This window comes from Arachis stenosperma, chromosome 5 (assembly GCF_014773155.1).
Source record: "Arachis stenosperma cultivar V10309 chromosome 5, arast.V10309.gnm1.PFL2, whole genome shotgun sequence".
Lineage (NCBI taxonomy): Eukaryota > Viridiplantae > Streptophyta > Magnoliopsida > Fabales > Fabaceae > Arachis > Arachis stenosperma.
The window spans coordinates 136942125-136965211 of record NC_080381.1 but is presented as its reverse complement, the minus strand read 5'-3'; the positions used below and the strand labels follow the sequence as shown (position 1 = coordinate 136965211).

Here is a 23087-nt window from a genome sequence, read left to right as displayed (position 1 = left end):
AGAGAAGCCTCTGCACGTGTAAAGCTGAAGCTCAGCCCAAGGACACACCAAAGTGGACCCCAGAAGTGGATTTCTGCACTTAGACTTATTTCTGTAAATCCTAGTAGCTAGTCTAGTATAAATAGGACTTTTTACTATTGTATTTTAGGATTGGAAAATATTTGGACGAGCTTTTGGATCATCTTTGATTATTGTTAGTCCTTAGACATTGGGGGCTGGCCTCACGGCCATGCCTACCTTATTTTCACTTATATATCTTTAACGGTGGAGTTTCTACACACCATAGATTAAGGTGTGGAGCTCTGCTGTTCCTCAAGTATTAATGCAAAGTACTACTGTTTTCTATTCAATTCACGCTTATTCTTATTCTAAGATATTCATTTGCACTTCAAACTGATGAATGTGATGATCTGTGACACTCATCACTATTCTCACTTTTGAACGCGTGCCTGATAAACACTTCCGTTCTACCTGCAAAAGCTAGAGTGTGTATCTCTTGTATTCCTAACCCACGATGCATGGTTGCCTCGCCTGACAACCGAGCCTCCCATTCCGTGAGATCAGAGTCTTCATGGTATAAGCTAGAATCCATTATCAGCATTCTTGAGATCCGGAAAGTCTAAACCTTGTCTGTGGTATTCCGAGTAGGATCTGAGATAGGATGACTGTGACGAGCTTCAAACTCGCGAGTGTTGGGCGTAGTGACAGACGCAAAAGGATCAATGGATCCTATTCCGACATGATCGAGAACCGACAGATGATTAGCCGTGCTGTGACAGCGCATTTGGACCATTTTCACTGAGAGGATGGGAAGTAGCCACTGACAACGTTGACGCCCTACATACAGCTTGCCATGGAAAGGGGTAAGAATGATTGGATGAAAGCAGTAGGAAAGCAGAGATTCAGAAGGAACATAATATCTTCATGCGCTTATCTGGAATTCCCACCAATGAATTACATAAGTATCTCTATCTCTATTTTATGCTTTATTTATTTTTATATTCAAAAACCATTATAACCATTATAATCTGTCTGACTGAGATTTACAAGATGACCATAGCTTGCTTCATACAAACAATCTCCGTGGGATCGACCCTTACTCACGTAAGGTTTATTACTTGGACGACCCACTGCACTTGCTGGTTAGTTGTGCGAAGTTGTGAAAAAGAGTGATATTACAATTGTGCGTACCAAGTTGTTGGCGCCATTGAGATCACAATTTAGTGCACCATCAGGGACCCAAATTGGGAATCTCTGCACTCATTTTCTTTTGTATTTTCTTTCGGCTCTTCTTCTTCTGCACTTTTTTGTTTTCTATTTTACTTGAGAAATGATGAACTAAACCCATTTTCATTAGGGGGAGGAGCTCTATTATAATCATAATGAATCAATGAAATTCTTCTTCTTTTCAATTCATTTGGGTAGCTATAGGATAACTTCTATTTTGATTATGAATTATTCACTCTGAAAGGGGTGTTTAATTCAATTGAATGCTTGTGTGAGCCTCGTTTGGGGAATCACTTGCATTAGAATTGGAGCTCTGTCCCTCACAACTCTCTTGATCAACACCTTCGAGAGGAATTGAGATCTTGAGAGTTAGTGTGGCTTATGGATGAGAGACATCTACTTAACCTCTTCTCATGATAATTAGATCAAGGAATTGGCATGATTGATTGTGATTAGAGAGATTGGATTGCCAAGGAATTGGGATCCAATCAATTTCAATTTGTCATAGATCTACTCATATGATTGAGAAAGGAATTGAGACCCATTTGATTCATGAAGGATTATGATATCTCCAATTCCTGATGAATCATTCTCTTTGATTTTCTTCAATTTAGATCATTCTACATTTACTTTAATTGCAATCTTTCTCTGCTGTCTTAATTCCCAGCACCTAATGCCCGTTACAATTTATGCAATTTAAGTTTCATTGCCATTTAGATTCTGCACTTTTACTTTCTTGCAATCTAAGATTCCAGTCATTTACATTTTTTGCAATTTAAGATTCAACTCTTTTACTTTCTTGCTCTTTAAGTTTTAGTCATTTAAGTTTCTTGCCATTTAAGTTTCAAGCAATTTACATTCAGCACTTTAGATTTCTTGCAATTTACTTTCTGTTGATCAAATTTCACTCAAATCATCACTTGTTAGCTTGACTAGACTTTTCATCTCACTAAAGTTGCTTGATCCATCAATCCTCTTAGGATCGACCTCACTCTCGTGAGTTTTACCACTTGATGTGACCCGGTATACTTGCTGGTAGTTTGTGCGAATCCAATTTTTTGCCATCAAGTTTTTGGCGCCATTGCCGGGGATTGATTTAGATTGACAATGATTAAGTAGGTGATAATCAAGATTATGAATTTTTCTTTGTTTTTGTTAAGCCTACTAACTGTTTGAGATTTTGTTTCTGCTAACTGTAACTTCACTCTAGCAATGGAGTGCTCTGCTTTTGTTTTTGGTTTGTTTGTGTTGTATGCCAGGAGGAAGAAGAGGTGCATCCACCTCCTTTGATTCTGAACCAGAGAGAACCTTCTTGAGACTAAGAAGAGAAGAAAGAGGGAAGGGAGTGATTGGAGAAGAAGAGTCAGAAGAGGGAGATCACGAGATGGAGGATAACCTTCCTAATCCATCAGAGGATGTGGCCAACAACAATGGCCTGCCTCTAAGGAGAGTCCTAGCCTCTTATACCATCCCTAACTCAAGAAACTGTGGGAGCAGTATCTTAACTCCCAATGTCCATGCCAATAATTTTGAACTCAAACCCCAACTAATCACTCTAGTTCAGAACAATTGACAATATGGAAGAAGTGTTGCTGAAGATCCAAGCCAACATCTCTCTGTTTTCTTGAGAATTTGTGACACTGTCAAAACCAATGGAGTCCATCCTGACATCTATAAGCTACTATTGTTTCCAATTTCACTAAGGGACAAGGCCACTCATTGGTTAGAAACCTTCCCAAAAGAAAGCATTACCAACTAGGATGATTTGGTTAGTAAGTTCCTAGCCAAATTCTACCCCCCTCAAAGAGTTATTAAGCTGAAAACTGATGTGCAAACTTTCAGACAGCTAGAGGGAGAGTCATTATATAAAGCCTGAGAGATATATAAAGCATTGATTAGAAGGTGTCCAGAGGGAATGTTTAGTGAATGGGTTGAGCTCCAAAATTTCTATTAAAGTCTACCCATGAGTTCAAGGAAAGCCTTAGATTACTTTTCAGGAGGATCATTGCAAATGATGAAGATTGCACAAGAAGCACATGACCTCATAGACATGGTTGCCAACAATGAATATTTCTACTCCTCTGAAAGACAAGCAGCTCCCAAGAGAGGCGTATTTGAGCTTGAAGGTGTTGATACAATATTGGCTCAAAATAAGATTATGCATCAGCAACTTCAACAACAAATAAAGATGATGTCAAAGAGCATGGATGGACTGCAACTAGCTGTAGTGACCTCAACCAACCAACCACCAGTGGTGTGGGGACAAAATAAAGAAAGCTATGAAGAGCAGCAGCCTGAACAAGTTCAGTATATGCACAACCAAGGTTCTGGACAGAATGAGTTCCATGGGGACACTTACAATTCTTTATGGAGGAACCACCCCAATTTGAAGTGGGGAGAAAACTAGAATTCTTGGCAGAGAAATTTCAACCCAAGCCACTCTCGCAACACAAATCACCAAAACCATCAAACCACTAACCAAAATCCATACAGAAAACTCTAAAACAATCATCCCATATTCACTTACTATCCACCAAATAACCCATCAACTAACCACAATAACTTTCATCCACCATCTACATCCCACACTTAACCACAACCACCACAAGAATCCCAAAGAATTTCCAGCTTGGAGATGATGATGGAGAAATTGATAAAGCATCAAGAATTGGTCAACAAGAATCATGAGGCCTCAATGAGGAATCTGAAGAGGCAAATTAGGCAGTTGTCCTAACAGTTAGCTGAAAGACCAAACAATGCTTACCCAAGTGATACCATTCCAAATCCAGAGAAGAATGCAAGGCAATTTAACTCAGAAGTGGAAGGACATTGGAGAATGACAAAGGTGCTAGTAAGAAGCAAGTAGAGGAGGACAAGAATGATAAAAAAAGTTCCAGGAAGGAGGAGGAGCCTCAAGACTCAAAGAAAGGAAAGCAAGTCATGGAAGAAAAACCACAAGAGCAGAGGAAGGAGGTGAAGCCTTATATCCCTCCTCTGCCATACCCTCAGAGGATGCAAAGAGAGCTCAAAGACCAGCAATTTCCCAAGTTCCTGGAGATTTTCAAGAAGCTGGAAATTAACCTCCCACTTGCTGAAGCATTGGAGCAAATGCCATTATATGCAAAATTCCTCAAGGAACTCATTAACAAGAAGAGAAGTTGGAATGAAAAGGAGACCGTAATCTTGACCGAGGAGTGTAGTGCAGTAATTCAAAGAGGCATTCCACCAAAAGTTAGAGACCCTGGGAGCTTCATCATATCATGCACCATAGGCAACATGACATTGGAAAGAGCTCTTTGTGATTTAGGTGTCAGCATCAACTTGATGCCTCTCTCAATGATGAAAAAGCTTACAATAGAGGAAGTTAAATGATAAACCACTATTTTATGGATTATATTGTATTTAATTAAGTGGTTTTATCAAGCTTTTCACCCACTTATTCATATGATTTGCATGATTTTACAATTCCTTCCTAGTTTAGTTCTATGATTGAAAACATGCTTCTTTGGTCTTAGTTTAGCTAATCTTAATCCTCTCTTATTACCATTCGATACCTTGATCTGTGTGTTAAGTGTTTCAGGCTTCATAGGGCAGGAATGGCTTAGAGAATGAAGAGGAAGCATGCAAAAATGGAAGGAATACAAGGAATTGAGGAGATGACCAGTGAGAAGTCACGCGGTCGCATGGTCACGCGACCGCGCGAAATGAAAGAAATCAGAGTGACGCATTCGCGTGCCTGACGCGACCGCGTGGATTGGAAGCTGTACGAACGACGTGAAAGCGTGGACGACGCGCACGCGTGGTACGAGAAATGCTAAGTGACGCGAACGCGTGGACGACGTGGACACGCGACGTGCGCAATCTGCAGAATTACAAAAGTCGCTGGCAGAGATTCTGGGCCGCATTTTAACCCAGTTTTCGACCCAGAAACACAGATTAAAGTCAGAGAACTTGCGGAGACTCAACATGCTTTCATAATTCACAATTTTATGTTTTAGATGTAGTTTTTAGTGAGAGAGGCTCTCTCCTCTCTCTTAGGATTAGGATTAGGATTAGAATTTATTTTAAGATTAGGATTTCTTTTCACTTTAGGATTATTTCATCTTCATATCAGGTTCAATGTTCCTGTTTTTATTTATTTTCTCTTTTACTCTCAGATAATTTAATGCTTGTATTACATATGTTGCCTATTTGACTTATGAGCCATTCATGTTGGGATTTTCTTAATTAATATAATTTGAAGTATTTCAGACTTATGATTATTTTCTCTAATTCATGTTATTGATGCTTGGGTTTATCCAAATTATTTTCATTCAAGTAGATTTTATTCCCTTTTGGCTTTAATTGATTAACTGGAAGCTCTTGAGTTATCAACTATTCATGATTGATTGTTATGTCGGCTAATTAATCAGAATTCCACTAACTCTAGTCTTTCCTTAGGATTTGGCTAGGTCTTGGGAAATCTAACCAATTGGTTCACTTGACTTTCCCTTGCTTACGCAAAGGTTAACTAAGTGGGATTAACTTCCATTCTCGTAGGAGTAACTAGGATAGGACTTCCGAAATTTCATATATTGCCAAGAGTTTATTTTATAATTAATCATTTATTTTATTTGTCCTTAAATTTACTTGTTCCCATTTCCAAAACCCCAATTTACAAAACCCATAACCAATAATAAGAACACACCTCCCTGCAATTCCTTGAGAAGACGACCCGAGGTTTAAATACTTCGGTTATCAATTTATTTAGGGGTTTGTTACTTGTGACAACCAAAACGTTTGTAAGAAAGGTTGATGGCTTGGTTTAGTAACTATACTTACAACGAGAGTTTACTATAACTTCTAAACCATCAATCTTCAGTTCTTCATAATGGCGCCGTTGCCGGGGAATTGCAAACGTGTGCCTTATTATTGGTTATTGTAAATATTTTTCAAAAAAAAATATTTTTCTCTTGTTTATTTGTTTTCTCTCTTCCCTCTTATTTCTGATATCTATTATGAATTCTCACCCCTCTCGCTTTGAGTTTGGTTCTAATTTTGTTGCAAGGAATGGAAGCTATAACAGGACTATGCATCAAGGTCTAAGCAATCAAAGATGGATGGAGCCACAAGGAGCTGATCACCCCTTCAGGCAACAACATCCTCCTAGATATCATAGACAAAGACCATTTTACAATGCATGCCCAACTGATAGATTTGGTAAACCGCCTTGTAGCTACCAACAAGCCCCACCCTATGCTCAGAGACCATCCTCTCAACATAACTTCGAACCACCACACTCACAAGCTTCTTTTCACCATTCACTACCACATAATCCTTATCCACCCCAAACCTCCATGGAAAGAAAACTTGCCTATATCACTAGTCTCACCTCTACTCTTCAAGCTCTTATATCTCACTTGGGCCAACCCTCTACACCCGATATTCAACCCTCAAGCTCCACTGCACTTCCATCTCAACCACATAATGATCCACCCATCCCATCACCACCATCCATGGAAGAGCACCCACATCCATCAACCCAAAAGCAACATGATCCCAATGATACTATTGACATGGAACAAGAGAGAAAGGATCATCTTTGCAAATCCATACTTCATAAGGAGCTAGAGGAGGCACTAAAGGTAAAGGTAGTAGAGACCTTTGCAGATGAAGGAGTAGTTGAAGGAAGTTATCATAGAAAAGAAGCCTTCAAGTAGGATTTTGTACTTGAAGGTAAAGAAATAGTTGAAAAGAAAATCATCGAGGATGAATACGATTGCATACTTAAATACCTGGATCAAGCAAGAAATCGATTATCTTCCAGATGTTCAGACACTCAACAGACTCCCATGGCTTCATGTGGAGAATCTAATGAAGAACGTAGTGCAAAGAAGGCACTAGAAACTCCAATAGACAGCATAGAGCATAACTTCATACTGGAACAAATAGAGGAAGCTGTCATTGTAGAAGAAGAAGAGTTGGTTGAAGATTTAGGAGATGCCGAACCGCCACCTGAATCCAGAGTTGTGGAGAATTCCGTCAAGGATGTTACAATTGATGCTAAAGAGGATGTTGCGCAGCCCCCAATGCAGATATCTTATGGGGAACTAGACGGAATTACCCAAGACACATGTTTCCTTGATGATGATGATCACAAGTCAAGTCCTCTTAGTAATGAACTTGCATCCGCAAGTGAATTCTTTGAGATGGAAAAATCTTCCCTAAGTGAATTTGAAGATGATGCAGAGGTCAACTTTTCTCAACATCCTATTTATGACTCAAGTGATGAGGAAGATATCAATGACTTTGATCAAGACATGGGTGAAGTTGATGAAATTTGCAAAGAGGTGGAGGAATTCACTGAAGACCACAAGGGAGTAGAGCTTCCAGAACCACTGGAAACACCTATCCCAAGGCCACTACCACCCGACACAAACCTCAAGTGGGTAAACTCCTTGACCTTTCTCTTCAATTTTCCACTTGAATATGGTTTACTTGAAACAGATGGCCAGCTTAGAGCTCTTTGCGGCTTTAAGAGCAAAAGGGAAATTACTCACACTCAAAGCTGGTATTCAAGATTCAATGAGGCTTCGCACTTCAATTTGAGGTGGAAGGATTGGTGTCAAGCTCAATTGAAAGGATCTCGGAAGCTGTTTGGTTCCTGAAGTGAGAATTCAGACTACTTACCACCCGGCTGGAAAGATGTAAATCAAGACAAAAACGGGTGTAAAAGTAGAATTTGGGATCCTGGAATCTATTCCGACAGTCGTCACCCCGGGGAGCCTGAGAATATGTTTGAAGCTGCTCAGAAGCTTTACATGCTTAGTTTGGGACCTCAGAGGATGCTGGCATTCCAAACACTGGTGGAGATTCCTGGACGAATTCAAGCACAAGCTACCCTAGCAGGAAGCTCATCAAATGTCCAACTTAAGGACTTTAACTAAAAGTGCTAGGTGGGAGACAACCCACCATGGTATTATTGTTCTCTTTTTTAGTTTTAATTTTAGTCTGTTTTTTTTTTAATTTTTATTGAACCTACAATTTTTGCATGACATTCATTGTATTTTGCATTCTGCGTACTGCATAAAAAAAAACGCACACGACGCGTCCGCGTCACTAGTGCGTTGGGAAGAAAAGAATTGAACAGAGAGTCCCGAGAGAGCGTGGCTGGAGGCGCACCTTTAGCATAATTTGACCCCACGCGACTGTGTCGCTCACGCGACCACGTCATGTGGGAACTTTGGCCTCCCACGCGACCGCGTCACCCACGCTGCCGCATGCCATGAAAAATCGACGTGAACAGGGTGCATAGCTGAAAGTTATGCTGGAGTGGTGATGAAAGCACAACCTTACCACGCGGACGCATAGCTCACGTGTCCGCGTCATATCCCCATATTGGCCACTCACGCGATCGCTGGTGTACGAAATTGTGATCACCACTTTGTCCATATTCAAATAATCCCCGGTAATGGCTCCAAAGACTTGGTGCTCAATACCATGGCATTACACAACTTCGCACAACTAACCAGCAAGTGCACTGGGTCGTCCAAGTAATACCTTACGTGAGTAAGGGTCGATCCCACGGAGATTGTTGCTATGAAGCAAGCTATGGTCACCTTGTAAATCTCAGTCAGGCAGACTCAAATGGGTATAGTGATAAACGAATAAAGCATAAAGATAAAGATAGAGATACTTATGTATATCATTGGTGAGAGCTTCAGATAAGCGCATGAAGATGCCTTCCCTTCCGTCTCTCTGCTTTCCTACTGTCTTCATCCAATCCTTCTTACTCCTTTCCATGGCAAGCTCGTGTAGGGTTTCACCGTTGTCAATGGCTACCTCCCATCCTCTCAGTGAAAACGATTGCATATGCTCTGTCACAGCATAGCGGAATTCAGCTGTCGGTTCTCGGTCAGGCCGGAATAAAATCCATTGATCCTTTTGCGTCTGTCACTAACGCCCCGCCTGCTAGGAGTTTGAAGCACGTCACAGTCATTCAATCATTGAATCCTACTCAGAATACCACAGACAAGGTTAGACCTTCCGGATTCTCTTGAATGCCGCCATCAGTTCTTGCCTATACCACGAAGACTCCGGTTAAAGAATCCAAGAGATATTCACTAGAGCTTTGATTGCTTGTAGAACAAGAGTGGTTGTCAGTCACTTTGTTCATGAGTGAGAATGATGATGAGCGTCACGGATCATCACCTTCATCAAGTTGAAGAGCAAGTGATAGCTTGGACAAAGAACAAGCGGAATTGAATGGAAGAACAATAGTGATTGCATTAATACTCGAGGTACAGCAGAGCTCCACACCTTAATCTATGGTGTGTAGAAACTCCACCGTTGAAAATACATAAGAACAAAGTCTAGGCATGGCCGAATGGCCAGCCTCCCAAAGAGGGTTCAATCATAAAAACATGATCAAAAGATCTCAGATTGAAAGATCTCTGATTGAAAGATCTCCGATTGAAAGATCTCTAAATACAATAGTAAAAGGTCCTACTTATAGAAAACTAGTAGCCTAAGGTGTACAAAGATGGGTAAATGACATAAAAATCCACTTCCGAGCCCACTTGGTGTGTGCTTGGGCTGAGAAAATGAAGCATTTTCGTGTAGAGACTCTCCTTGGAGTTAAACGCCAGCTTTTATGCCAGTTTGGGCGTTTAACTCCCATTTAGGTGCCAGTTTCGGCGTTTAACGCTGGAATTCCTGAGGGTGACTTTGAACGCCGATTTGGGCCATCAAATCTTGGGCAAAGTATGAACTATCATATATTGCTGGAAAGCCCAGGATGTCTACTTTCCAACGCCGTTGAGAGCGCGCCAATTGGGCTTTTGTAGCTCCAGAAAATCCACTTCGAGTGCAGGGAGGTCAGAATCCAACAGCATCTGCAGTCCTTTTGAGTCTCTGGATCAGATTTTTGCTCAGATCCCTCAATTTCAGCCAGAAAATACCTGAAATTACAGAAAAACACACAAACTCATAGTAAAGTCCAGAAAAGTGAATTTTAACTAAAAACTAATAAAAATATACTAAAAACTAACTAGATCATACTAAAAACATACTAAAAACAATGCCAAAAAGTGTATAAATTATCCGCTCATCACAACACTAAACTTAAACTGTTGCTTGTCCCCAAGCAACTGAAGATCAAATAAGATAAAAAGAAGAGAATATGCAATGAACTCCAAAAACATCTATGAAGATCAGTATTAATTAGATGAGCGGGGCTTTTAGCTTTTTGCTTCTGAATAGTTTTGGCATCTCACTCTATCCTTTGGAATTCAGAATGATTGGCTTCTTTAGGAACTCAGAATCCAGATAGTGTTATTGATTCTCCTAGTTAAGTATGATGATTCTTGAACACAGCTACTTTATGAGTCTTGGCCGTGGCCCAAAGCACTCTGTCTTCCAGTATTACCACTGGATACATACATGTCACAGACACATAATTGGGTGAACCTTTTCAGATTGTGACTCAGCTTTGCTAGAGTCCCCAATTAGAGGTGTCCAGGGTTCTTAAGCACACTCTTTTTGCCTTGGATCACGACTTTATTATTTTTTTTTCTTTTTCTTTCACCCCTTTTTTTCGTTTTTTTTAATTCACTGCTTTTTCTTGCTTCAAGAATCTTTTTTATGATTTTTCAGATCCTCAGTAACATGTCTCCTTTTTCATCATTCTTTCAAGAACCAACATTCATGAACAACAAATTCAAAAGACATATGCACTGTTCAAGCATACATCAGAAGTCAAAAGTATTGCCACCACATCAAAATAATTAATCTGTTATAAAATTCAAAATTCATGCAATTCTTCTCTTTTTCAATTAAGAACATTTTTCGTTTGAGAAAGGTGATGGATTCATAGGACATTCATAACTTTAAGGCATAGACACTAATGATCAAAAGACACAAACATGGATAAACATAAAGCATAATAATTCGAAAAATTGAAAAATAAAGAACAATGAGATTAAAGAACGGGTCCACCTTAGTGATGGCGGCTTGTTCTTCCTCTTGAAGATCTTATGGAGTGTTTGAGCTCATCAATGTCTCTTCCTTGCCTTTGTTGCTCCTCTCTCATGATTCTTTGATCTTCTCTAATTTCATGGAGGAGGATGGAATGTTCTTGGTGCTCCACCCTTAGTTGTCCCATGTTGGAACTTAACTCTCCTAGGGAGGTGTTGATTTGCTCCCAAAAATTTTGTGGAGGAAAGTGCATCCCTTGAGGTATCTCAGGGATTTCATGATGAGTGGGATCTCTTGTTTGCTCCATCCTTTTATTAGTGATGGGCTTGTCCTCATCAATGAGGATGTCTCCCTCTATGTCAATTCCAACTAAATAACAGAGGTGACAAATGAGATGGGGAAAGGCTAACCTTGCCAAGGTAGAGAACTTGTCCACCACCTTATAAAGTTCTTGGGTTATAACCTCATGAACTTCTATTCCTCTCCAATCATGATGCTATGAATCATGATGGCTCGGTCTATAGTAACTTCGGACCGGTTGCTAGTGGGAATGATTGAGCGTTGAATAAACTCCAACCATCCCCTAGCCACGGGCTTGAGGTCATGCCTTCTCAGTTGAACCGGCTTTCCTCTTGAATCTCTCTTCCATTGAGCGCCCTCTTCACAAATGTCTATGAGGACTTGGTCCAACCTTTGATCAAAGTTGACCCTTCTAGTGTAAGGGTGTTCATCTCCTTGCATCATGGGCATGTTGAATGCCAACCTTACATTTTCCAGACTAAAATCTAAGCATTTTCCCCGAACCATTGTAAGCCAATTCTTTGGGTTCTGGTTCACACTTTGATCATGGTTCTTGGTGATCCATGCATTGGCATAGAACTCTTGAACCATTAAGATTCCGACTTGTTGAATGGGGTTGGTAAGAACTTCCCAACCTCTGCCTCAGATCTCATGTCGGATCTCCGGATATTCACTCTTTTTGAGTTTGAAAGGGACCTCGGGGATCACCTTTTTCATGGCCACAACTTCATAGAAGTGGTCTTGATGTATCCTTGAGATGAATCTCTCCATCTCCCATGACTCGGAGGTGGAAGCTTTTGCCTTCCCTTTCCTCTTTCTAGAGGTTTCTCCAGCCTTAGGTGCCATAAATGGTTATGGAAAAACAAAAAGCAATGCTTTTACCACACCAAACTTATAAGGTTTGCTCGTCCTCGAGTAAAAGAAGAAAGAAGATAGAAGAAGAAGAAGAAATGGAGGAGATTGAGGAGGCTTTGTGGTTCGGCCAAGGGGAGAAGTAGTGGTTAGGGTGTGTGAAAATAAAGGAGTGAAGATGGGTTTATATAGGGTGGAGAGAGGGGTGTATGGTTCGGCCATTATGGGTGGGTTTGGGAGGAAAAGTGGTTTGAATTTGAATGGGAGGGTAGGTGGGGTTTTATGAAGGATGGATGTGAGTGGTGAAGAGAATGGTAGGATTTGATAGGTGAGGGGTTTTTGGGGAAGAGGTGTTGAGTTGATTGGTGAATGGGTGAAGAAGAGAGAGAGTGGTGGGGTAGGTGGGGATCCTGTGGGATCCACAAATCCTGAGGTGTCAAGGAAAATTCATCCCTGCACCAAGTGGCGAGCGAAAATGCTCTCTATGCCAATTCTGGCGTTAAACACCGGGCTGGTGCCCATTTCTGGCGTTTAACGCCAGCTTCTTGCCCTTTCCTGGCGTTTAACGCCATTCTGGTGCCCCTTTCTGGCGTTAAACGCTCAGAATGGTGCCAGACTGGGCGTTAAACGCCCATTTGCTGCGCTTACTGGCGTTTAAATGCCAGCAAGGTTTTCCTCCAGGGTGTGCTGTTTTTCTTTCTGTTTTTCATTCTGTTTTTACTTTTTCAATTGATTTTTTGACTTTCCATGATCATCAACCTACAAAAAACATAAAATAACAAAGGAAAATAGATAAATATAACATTGGGCTGCCTCCCAACAAGCTCTTCTTTAATGTCAGTAGCTTGACAGAGGGCTCTCATGGAGCCTCACAGATACTCAGAGCAATGTTGGAACCTCCCAACACCAAACTTAGAGTTTGAATGTGGGGGTTCAACACCAAACTTAGAAGTTGGTTGTGGCCTCCCAACACCAAACTTAGATTTTGATTGTGGGGGCTCTGTTTGACTTTGTTTTGAGAGAAGCTCTTCATGCTTCCTCTCCATGGTAATAGAGGGATATCCTTGAACCTTAAACACAAAGGATTCTTCATTCACTTGAATGATCAATTCTCCTCTGTCCACATCAATCACAGCCTTTGCTGTGGCTAGGAAGGGTCTGCCAAGGATGATGGATTCATCCATGCACTTCCCAGTCTCTAGGACTATGAAATCAGCAGGGATGTAATGGTCTTCAACTTTCACCAAAACATCCTCTACAAGTCCATAAGCTTGTTTTCTTGAATTGTCTGCCATCTCTAGTGAGATTCTTGCAGCTTGCACCTCAAAGATCCCTAGCTTCTCCATTACAAAGAGAGGCATGAGGTTTATACTTGACCCTAAGTCACACAGAGCCTTCTTAAAGGTCATGGTGCCTATGGTACAAGGTATTGAGAACTTCCCAGGGTCTTGTCTCTTTTGAGGTAATTTCTGCCTAGACAAGTCATCCAGTTCTTTTGTGAGCAAAGGAGGTTCGTTCTCCCAAGTCTCATTACCAAATAACTTGTCATTTAGCTTCATGATTGCTCCAAGGTACTTGGCAACTTGATCTTCAGTGACATCTTCATCCTCTTCAGAGGAAGAATACTCATCAGAGCTCATGAATGGCAGAAGTAAATCCAATGGAATCTCTATGGTCTCATTATGAGCCTCAGATTCCCATGGTTCCTCATTAGGGAACTCATTGGAGGCCAGTGGACGTCCATTGAGGTCTTCCTCAGTGGCGATCACTGCCTCTTCCTCCTCTCCAAGTTCGGCCATGTGGGTCATGTTAATGGCCTTGCATTCTCCTTTTGGATTCTCTTCTGTATTGCTTGGAAGAGTACTAGGAGGGAGTTCAGTATTTTCTTGCTCAGCTGTCCCACTTGTGCCTCCAAATTTCTAATGGAGGACCTTGTTTCAGTCATGAAACTTTGAGTGGTTTTGATTAGATCAGAGACCATGGTTGCTAAGTCAGAGTGGCTCTGCTTAGAATTCTCTGTCTGTTGCTGAGAAGATGATGGAAAAGGCTTGCCATTGCTAAACTTGTTTCTTCCACCATTATTGTTGTTGAAACCTTGTTGAGGTCTCTGTTGATCCTTCCATGAGAGATTTGGATGATTTCTCCATGAAGGATTATAGGTGTTTCCATAGGATTCTCCCATAAAATTCACCTCTTCCATTGAAGGGTTCTCAGGATCATAAGCTTCTTCTTCAGATGAAGCATCCTTAGTACTGCCTGGTGCAGCTTGCATTCTAGACAGACTTTGATAGATCATATTGACTTGCTGAGTCAATATTTTGTTCTGAGCCAATATGGCATTTAGAGTATCAATCTCAAGAACTCCTTTCTTCTGATTCGTCCCATTGTTCACAGGATTCCTTTCAGAAGTGTACATGAATTGGTTATTTGCAACCATTTCAATGAGTTCTTGAGCTTCTGTAGGCGTCTTCTTCAGATGAGGAAATCCTCTAGTAGAGCTATCCAATGACATCTTGGACAGTTCAGACAGACCATCATAGAAGATACCTATGACGCTCCATTCAAAAAGCATGTCAGAAGGACACTTTCTGATTAATTGTTTGTATCTTTCCCAAGCTTCATAGAGGGATTCACCTTCCTTCTGTCTGAAGGTTTGGACTTCCACTCTAAGCTTACTCAATTTTTGAGGTGGAAAGAACTTTGACAAGAAGGCATTGACTAGCTTTTCCCAAGAGTTCAGGCTTTCTTTAGGTTGTGAGTCCAACCAAATCCTAGCTCTGTCTCTTACAGCAAAAGGGAATAGCATAAGTCTGTAGACCTCAGGGTCAACCCCATTAGTCTTGACAGTGTCACAGATTTGCAAGAATTTAGCAAAAAACTGATGAGGATCTTCCAATGGAAGTCCATGGAACTTGCAATTCTGTTGCATTAGAGAAACTAATTGAGGCTTAAGCTCAAAGTTGTTTGCTCCAATGGCAGGGATAGAGATGCTTCTCCCATAGAAGTCGGGAGTAGGTGCAGTAAGGTCACCAAGCACCTTCCTTACATTGTTGGCATTGTTGTTGTTTTCGGCTACCATGGGTTCTTCTTCGTTGAAGATTTCTGTTAGGTCCTCTACAGAGAGTTGTGCCTTAGCTTCTCTTAGCTTTTGCTTCAAGGTCCTTTCAGGTTCAGGGTCAGCCTCAACAAGAATGCTTTTGTCTTTGCTCATGCTCATATGAAAGAGAAGAAAACAAGAAAATATGGAATCCTCTATGTCATAGTATAGAGATTCCTTGAGGTGTCAGAGGAAAAGAAAAATAGAAGGAAGAGGTAGAAGAATTCAAACTTATCAAGGAAAGATAGAGTTCGAATTGTGCATTAAGGTGGAGTGTTAGTCCATAAATAGAAAGATGTGAGAAGAGGGGAAGAAATTTTCGAAAATAAATTAAAAAGATTTTAAAAACATTTTGAAAAATACTAATTGATTTTTGAAAACTAAGAGTGGAAAAGAAATCAAGTTATTTTTGAAAAAGATTTTGAAATTAGAAATTAAAAAGATATGATTGAAAACTATTTTGAAAAAGATGTGATTAATAAGATATGATTGAAAAGTTATGGTTTTAAAAAGATATGATTTGAAAAACAATTTAAAAAGATTTGATTTTAAAAATTGATAACCTTCCTAACAAGAAAGATATGATTCAGACATTAAACCTTTCTCAACAGAAAAGGTAACATACTTGAAATGTTGAATCAAATCATTAATTGTTAGCAAGTATTTTTGAAAATGGAAAGAAATTGATTTTGAAAATATATGATTGAAAAGACATGATTTGAAAAAGATTGGGTTTTGAAAAAATTTTGAAAACTTAAAAAAAATTTGCATTAAAAACAAAATCTTCCCTCTTGTGCCATCCTAGCGTTAAACGCCCAGAATGGTATCCATTCTGGCGTTTAACTCCCAAAACACTACCCTTTTGGGCGTTAAACGCCCAGCCAGGCACCCTGGCTGGCGTTTAAATGCCAGTTTTCCTTCCTCACTGGGCGTTTTGAACTCCCAGCTTTTTCTGTGTAATTCCTCTGCTGACCCTGGCTGGGCGTTTAAATGCCAGTTTTCCTTCCTCACTGGGCGTTTTGAACTCCCAGCTTTTTCTGTGTAATTCCTCTGCTGAATGTTCTGAATCTTAAATTCTCTGTATTATTGACTTGAAAAGACACAAATTAAAAAAGTTTTTGGATTTTTAATAATGAGGAATAATCAAAATGCAACTAAGACCAAATAAACAATGCATGCAAGACACCAAACTTAGAAGTTTGTATACTATTGACACTAACAAAATGAGAATGCATATTAGAAACAACAAAACACTCAAGTCAAGAGAATTTAAAGATCAGAGCAAGGAAATCATCAAGAACAACTTGAAGATCAATGAAGACACATGAATGAATTCGAAAAATGCAAGAAGAAAAGAAACATGCAATTGACACCAAACTTAAAATGAGACACTAGACTCAACAAGAAACATAAAATATTTTTTTTGTTTTTATGATTTTGTAATTTTTTTGGATTTTTTTTCAAAAATTACGTGGAAAAGAAAAATAAAGATATCAAAATTCTTAATGAGAATTCCAGGAATCATGCAATGTTAGTCTAAAGTTTTAGTCTAAAGAAATTAGACATGGCTAGCCAAGCTTCAGCAGGACTGGTGCACGAAATTGCAATCACACTTTTGCAATCCCGCACAACTAACCAGCAAGTGCACTGGGTCGTCCAAGTAATACCTTGCGTGAGCAAGGGTCGATCCCACGGAGATTGTCGGCTTGAAGCAAGCTATGGTTATCTTGTAAATCTTAGTCAGGATATCAGAAATTATCAGGATTGATTGTAAAAAGCAGAAGAACATGAAAAAGGTACTTGTTTTGCAGTAATGGAGAATAGGCTGAGGCTTTGGAGATGCTCCATCTTCCGAATCTCTGCTTTCCTACTGTCATCTTCATCAAACACGCAAGGCTCCTTCCATGGCAAGCTGTATGTAGGGTTTCACCGTTGTCAATGGCTACCTCCCATCCTCTCAGTGAAAATACGTCCCTGATGCTCTGTCACAACATAGGCTAATCATCTGTCGGTTTTCAATCAGACCGGAATAGAATCCAGTGATTCTTTTGGCGTCTGTCACTAACGCCCCGCCTTCAGGAGTTTGAAGCACGTCACAGTCATTCAATCATTGAGTCCTACTCGGAATACCACAGACAAGGTTTAGACCTTCCAGACTCTCTTGAATGCCGCCATCAGTTCTAGCTTATACCACGAAGATTCCGATTAAAGAATCCAAGAGATATCTACTTAATCTGAGGTAGAACAGAGGTGGTTGTCAGGCACATGTTCATAGTTGAGAACATGATGAGTGTCACGGATCATCACATTCATCCGGGTTAAGAGCAAGTGATATCTTAGAATGGAAGCAAGCATGATTGAATAAGAAACAGTAGTAATTGCATTAATCCATCAAGACACAGCAGAGCTCCTCACCCCCAACCATGGGGTTTAGAGACTCATGCTGTGGAAGGTACACAAGAAACGTGTAAAAAATGTCATGAGGTCATAAGGTTCTGATACAATGTCAAAAAATCCTATTAATAGTAAAAGCTAGTATCCTAAGGTTTACAGAAATGAGTAAATGACAGAAAAATCCACTTCCGGGCCCACTTGGTGTGTGCTTGGGCTGAGCATTGAAGCTTTTATGTGTAGAGACGTTTTCTGGAGTTAAACGCCAGCTTTCATGCCAGTTTGGGCGTTTAACTCCAAGTTTTATGCCAGTTCCGGCGTTTAACGCTGGAATTTCTAAGGCCGAATTGCTACGCCGGTTTGGGCCATCAAATCTTGGGCAAAGTATGGACTATCATATATTGCTGGAAAGCCCAGGATGTCTACTTTCCAACGCCGTTGAGAGCGCGCCAATTGGGCTTCTGTAGCTCCAGAAAATCCACTTTGAGTGCAGGGAGGTCAGAATCCAACAGCATCTGCAGTACTTTTCAGTCTCTGAATCAGATTTTTGCTCAGATCCCTCAATTTCAGCCAGAAAATACCTGAAATCACAGAAAAACACACAAACTCATAGTAAAGTCCAGAAAAGTGAATTTTAACTAAAAACTAATAAAAATATAATAAAAACTAACTCAAAGATACTAAAAACATACTAAAAATAATGCCAAAAAGCGTACAAATTATCCGCTCATCACAACACCAAACTTAAATTGTTGCTTGTCCCCAAGCAACTGAAAATCAAATAAGATAAAAAGAAGAGAATATACTATAGACTCCAAATTATCAATGAAACTTAGCTCCAAATTAGATGAGCGGGACTAGTAGCTTTTTGCCTCCGAACAGTTTTGGCATCTCACTCTATCCTTTGAAATTCAGAATGATTGTCTTCTTTAGGAACTCAGAATCCAGATAGTGTTATTGATTCTCCTAGTTAAGTATGATGATTCTTGAACACAGCTACTTATTGAGTCTTGGCCGTGGCCCAAAGCACTCTGTCTTCCAGTATTACCACCGGATACATACATGCCACAGACACATAATTGGGTGAACCTTTTCAGATTGTGACTCAGCTTTGCTAGAGTCCCCAATTAGAGGTGTCCAGGGTTCTTAAGCACACTCTTTTTGCCTTGGATCACAACTTTATTTCTTTCTTTTTCTTTCTTTTTCTTTCTTTTTTTTTTCTTTTTCTCCCTTTTTTCGGTTTTTTTTTTGTATTCACTGCTTTTTCTTGCTTCAAGAATCATTTTTATGATTTTTCAGATCCTCAGTAACATGTCTCCTTTTTCATCATTCTTTCAAGAGCTAATAATTTTAACATTCATGAACAACAAATTCAAAAGACATATGCACTGTTCAAGCATACATTCAGAAAACAAAAAGTATTGTCACCACATCAAACTAATTAAGCTAGTTTTAAAGATGAATTTGAAATCCTGTACTTCTTGTTCTTTTGTGATTAAAAACAGTTTTCATTTAAGAAAGGTGATGGATTTCATAGGACATTCATAACTTTAAGGCATGGACACTAAGACACTAGTGATCACAAGACACAAACATGGACAAACATAAAGCACAAAAATTCGAAAAACAGAAGAATAAAGAACAAGGAAATCAAGGAACGGGTCCACCTTAGTGATGGCGGCTCTTCCTTCCTCTTGAAGGTCCTATGGAGTGCTTGAGCTCCTCAATGTCTCTTCCTTGCCTTTGTTGCTCCTCTCTCATGATTCTTTGATCTTCTCTAATTTCATGGAGGAGAATGGAGTGTTCTTGGTGCTCCACCCTTAGTTGTCCCATGTTGGAACTTAATTCCCCTAGGGAGGTGTTTAGTTGCTCCCAGTAGTCTTGTGGAGGAAAATGCATCCCTTGAGGTATCTCAGGGATTTCTTGATGAGAGGGGTCTCTTGTTTGCTCCATCTTCTTCTTAGTGATGGGCTTGAGATCATGCCTTCTCAGTTGAACCGGCTTTGGATGCCATAAATGGTCATGGAAAAACAAAAAGCAATGCTTTTACCACACCAAACTTAAAAGGTTTGCTCGTCCTCGAGCAAAAGAAGAGAGAAGAGAGTAGAAGAAGAAGAATTGGAGGAGAGGGAGATGGCTTTGTGGTTCGGCCATAAGGGGAAGAAGTGGTGTTTTATGAAGGATGGATGTGAGTGGTGAAGAGAAAGAGATGTTGAGGTGATTGGTGAATGGGTGAAGAAGATGAGAGAGTGGTGGGGTTGGTTGGGGATCCTGTGGGGACCACAGATCCTGAGGTGTCAAGGAAAAGTCATCCCTGCACCAAATGGCACTCAAAATCACGTTTTGAGGCATTTCTGGCGTTAAACGCCGGGCTGGTGCCCATTCTTGGCGTTTAACGCCAAGTTCTTGCCCTTTTCTGGCGTTTAACGCCAGTCTGGTGCCCCTTTCTGGCGTTAAACGCCCAGAATGGTGCCAGACTGGGCGTTAAACGCCCAACTGCTAGCCTCACTGGCGTTTAAACGCTAGTGAGTTCTTCCTCCAGGGTGTGCTGTTTTTCTTCCTGTTTTTCATTCTGTTTTTGCTTTTTCAATGGATTTTGTGACTTCTTATGATCATCACCCTACAAAAGACATAAAATAGCAAAGGAAATTAGATAAAATATAACATTGGGTTGCCTCCCAACAAGCGCTTCTTTAATGTCAGTAGCTTGACAGTGGGCCCTCATGGAGCCTCACGGAGGCTCATAGCAATGTTGGAACCTCCCAACACCAAACTTAGAGTTTGGTTGTGACCTCCCAACACCAAACTTAGAGTTTGACTGTGGGGGCTCTATTTGACTCTGTTTTGAGAGAAGCTCTTCATGCTTCCTCTCCATGGTTACAGAAGGAGAACCTTGAGTCTTATAGTTTGCACTGTCTGCAAGCCATGGAGTTTCCTGAATAGCAAACAATTGCTCATCCGGAAAGGTCTCAGAGATCTCAGTAGGAGGGAGGGATGCTCCTGCTACTGGTTCTATCCGGGACAGGTGATCAGCCACTTGATTCTCTGTCCCTTTTCTGTCTCTTATTTCTATATCAAACTCCTGCAGAAGCAACACCCATCTTATGAGCCTGGGTTTTGAATCCTGCTTTGTGAGTAGATATTTAAGAGCAGCATGGTCAGTGTACACAATCACTTTTGATCCTACTAAATAAGATCTGAACTTGTCAAGGGCATAAACCACTGCAAGTAACTCCTTTTCTGTGGTTGTGTAGTTCTTCTGTGCATCATTTAGAATACGGCTACCGTAATAAATGACATGCAGAAGCTTACCATGCCTTTGTCCCAAAACTGCACCAATGGCATGGTCACTGGCATCACACATTAGTTCAAATGGTAATGTCCAATTTGGTGCAGAGATGACTGGTGCTGTGACCAGCTTAGCTTTCAGAGTCTCAAACGCCTGCAGACACTCATTATCAAAGATAAATGGAGTGTCAGCAGCTAGCAGATTACTCAGAGGTTTGGAAATTTTTGAAAAATCCTTTATAAACCTTCTGTAGAATCCTGCATGCCCCAGAAAGCTTCTGATTGCCTTAACATTGGCAGGTGGTGGTAATTTTTCAATTACCTCTACCTTTGCCTTATCCACCTCTATTCTCCTGCTTGAAATTTTGTGCCCAAGGATAATTCCCTCAGTCACCATAAAGTGACATTTCTCCCAGTTTAAAACCAGGTTAGTCTCTTGGCACCTTTTCAGGACAAGTGCTAGGTGATTAAGACAGGAGCTGAATGAGTCTCCATATACTGAGAAGTCATCCATGAAGACTTCCAGAAATTTCTCTACCATATCTGAGAAGATAGAGAGCATGCACCTCTGAAAGGTTGCAGGTGCATTGCATAGACCAAAAGGCATCCTTCTGTAGGCAAACACGCCAGAAGGGCAAGTAAATGCTGTTTTCTCTTGGTCCTGAGGATCTACTGCAATTTGGTTGTAGCCTGAGTAGCCGTCCAAAAAGCAGTAGTATTCATGACCTGCTAGTCTCTCTAGCATCTGGTCTATGAATGGTAAAGGAAAATGATCCTTTCTGGTGACTGTATTGAGCCTTCTGTAGTCAATACACATGCGCCACCCTGTAACTGTTCTTGTAGGAACTAGTTCATTCTTTTCATTATGAACCACTGTCATGCCTCCCTTCTTAGGGACAACGTGGACAGGGCTCACCCAGGGGCTATCAGAAATAGGATAAATAATCCCAGCCTCTAGTAACTTAGTGACCTCTTTCTGCACCACCTCCTTCATGGCTGGATTTAGTCGCCTTTGTGGTTGAACCACTGGCTTAGCATCATCCTCCAATAGGATCTTGTGCATGCATCTTGCTGGGCTAATGCCCTTAAGATCACTTATGGACCACCCAAGAGCTGTCTTGTGTGTCCTTAGCACTTGAATTAGTGCTTCCTCTTCCTGTGGATTCAAAGCAGAGCTTATGATCACTGGAAAAGTGCCACCTTCTCCCAGAAATGCATATTTCAGGGATGGTGGTAGTGGTTTGAGCTCTGGTTTAGGAGGCTTGTCTTCTTCCTGAGGAATTTTCGGAATTTCTTTTATTTCCTTTAGTTCCTCCAGATCAGGCTGAACATCTTTAAAGATGTCATCCAGCTCTGATTCAAGACTTTCAGTCATATTGACCACCTCCACCAAAGAGTCAATAATATCAGTGCTCATGCAGTCATTTGGTGTGTCTGGATGCTGCATAGCTTTGACAACATTCAACTTGAACTCATCCTCATTGACTCTCAGGGTTATTTCCCCTTTGTGTACATCAATGAGAGTTCGTCCAGTTGCTAGGAAAGGTCTTCCTAGAATAAGAGTTGCACTCTTGTGCTCCTCCATTTCCAGCACTACAAAGTCAGTTGGAAAGGCAAATGGCCCAACCTTGACAATCATGTCCTCTATTATGCCTGATGGATGTTTAATAGAGCCATCAGCAAGTTGGAGGCATATCCTGGTTGGTTTGACTTCTCCAGTCAACCCAAGCTTTCTGATAGTGGATGCAGGTATTAGATTGATGCTTGCTCCAAGGTCACACAGGGCTGTCTTGGTGCAAGCACCTTCTAGTGTGCATGGTATCATAAAGCTTCCAGGATCTTGAAGCTTTTCTGGTAAGCTTTTCTGAATGATTGCACTGCATTCTTCAGTGAGAAACACTTTTTCAGTTTCTCTCCAATCCTTCTTATGACTTAAGATCTCTTTCATGAACTTAGCATAAGAAGGTATTTGCTCAAG

The 23087-nt window shown here is 40.6% G+C and overlaps 1 non-coding gene across 1 annotated transcript; it reads left to right on the top strand.

The window, feature by feature from the left end:
* The first annotated feature begins 14899 nt into the window (after positions 1–14899).
* Positions 14900–15007, top strand: LOC130983753 (small nucleolar RNA R71). The gene has a single exon (XR_009087731.1). It is a non-coding gene; the product is annotated as a small nucleolar RNA R71 (small nucleolar RNA).
* Positions 15008–23087: the final 8080 nt, after the last annotated feature.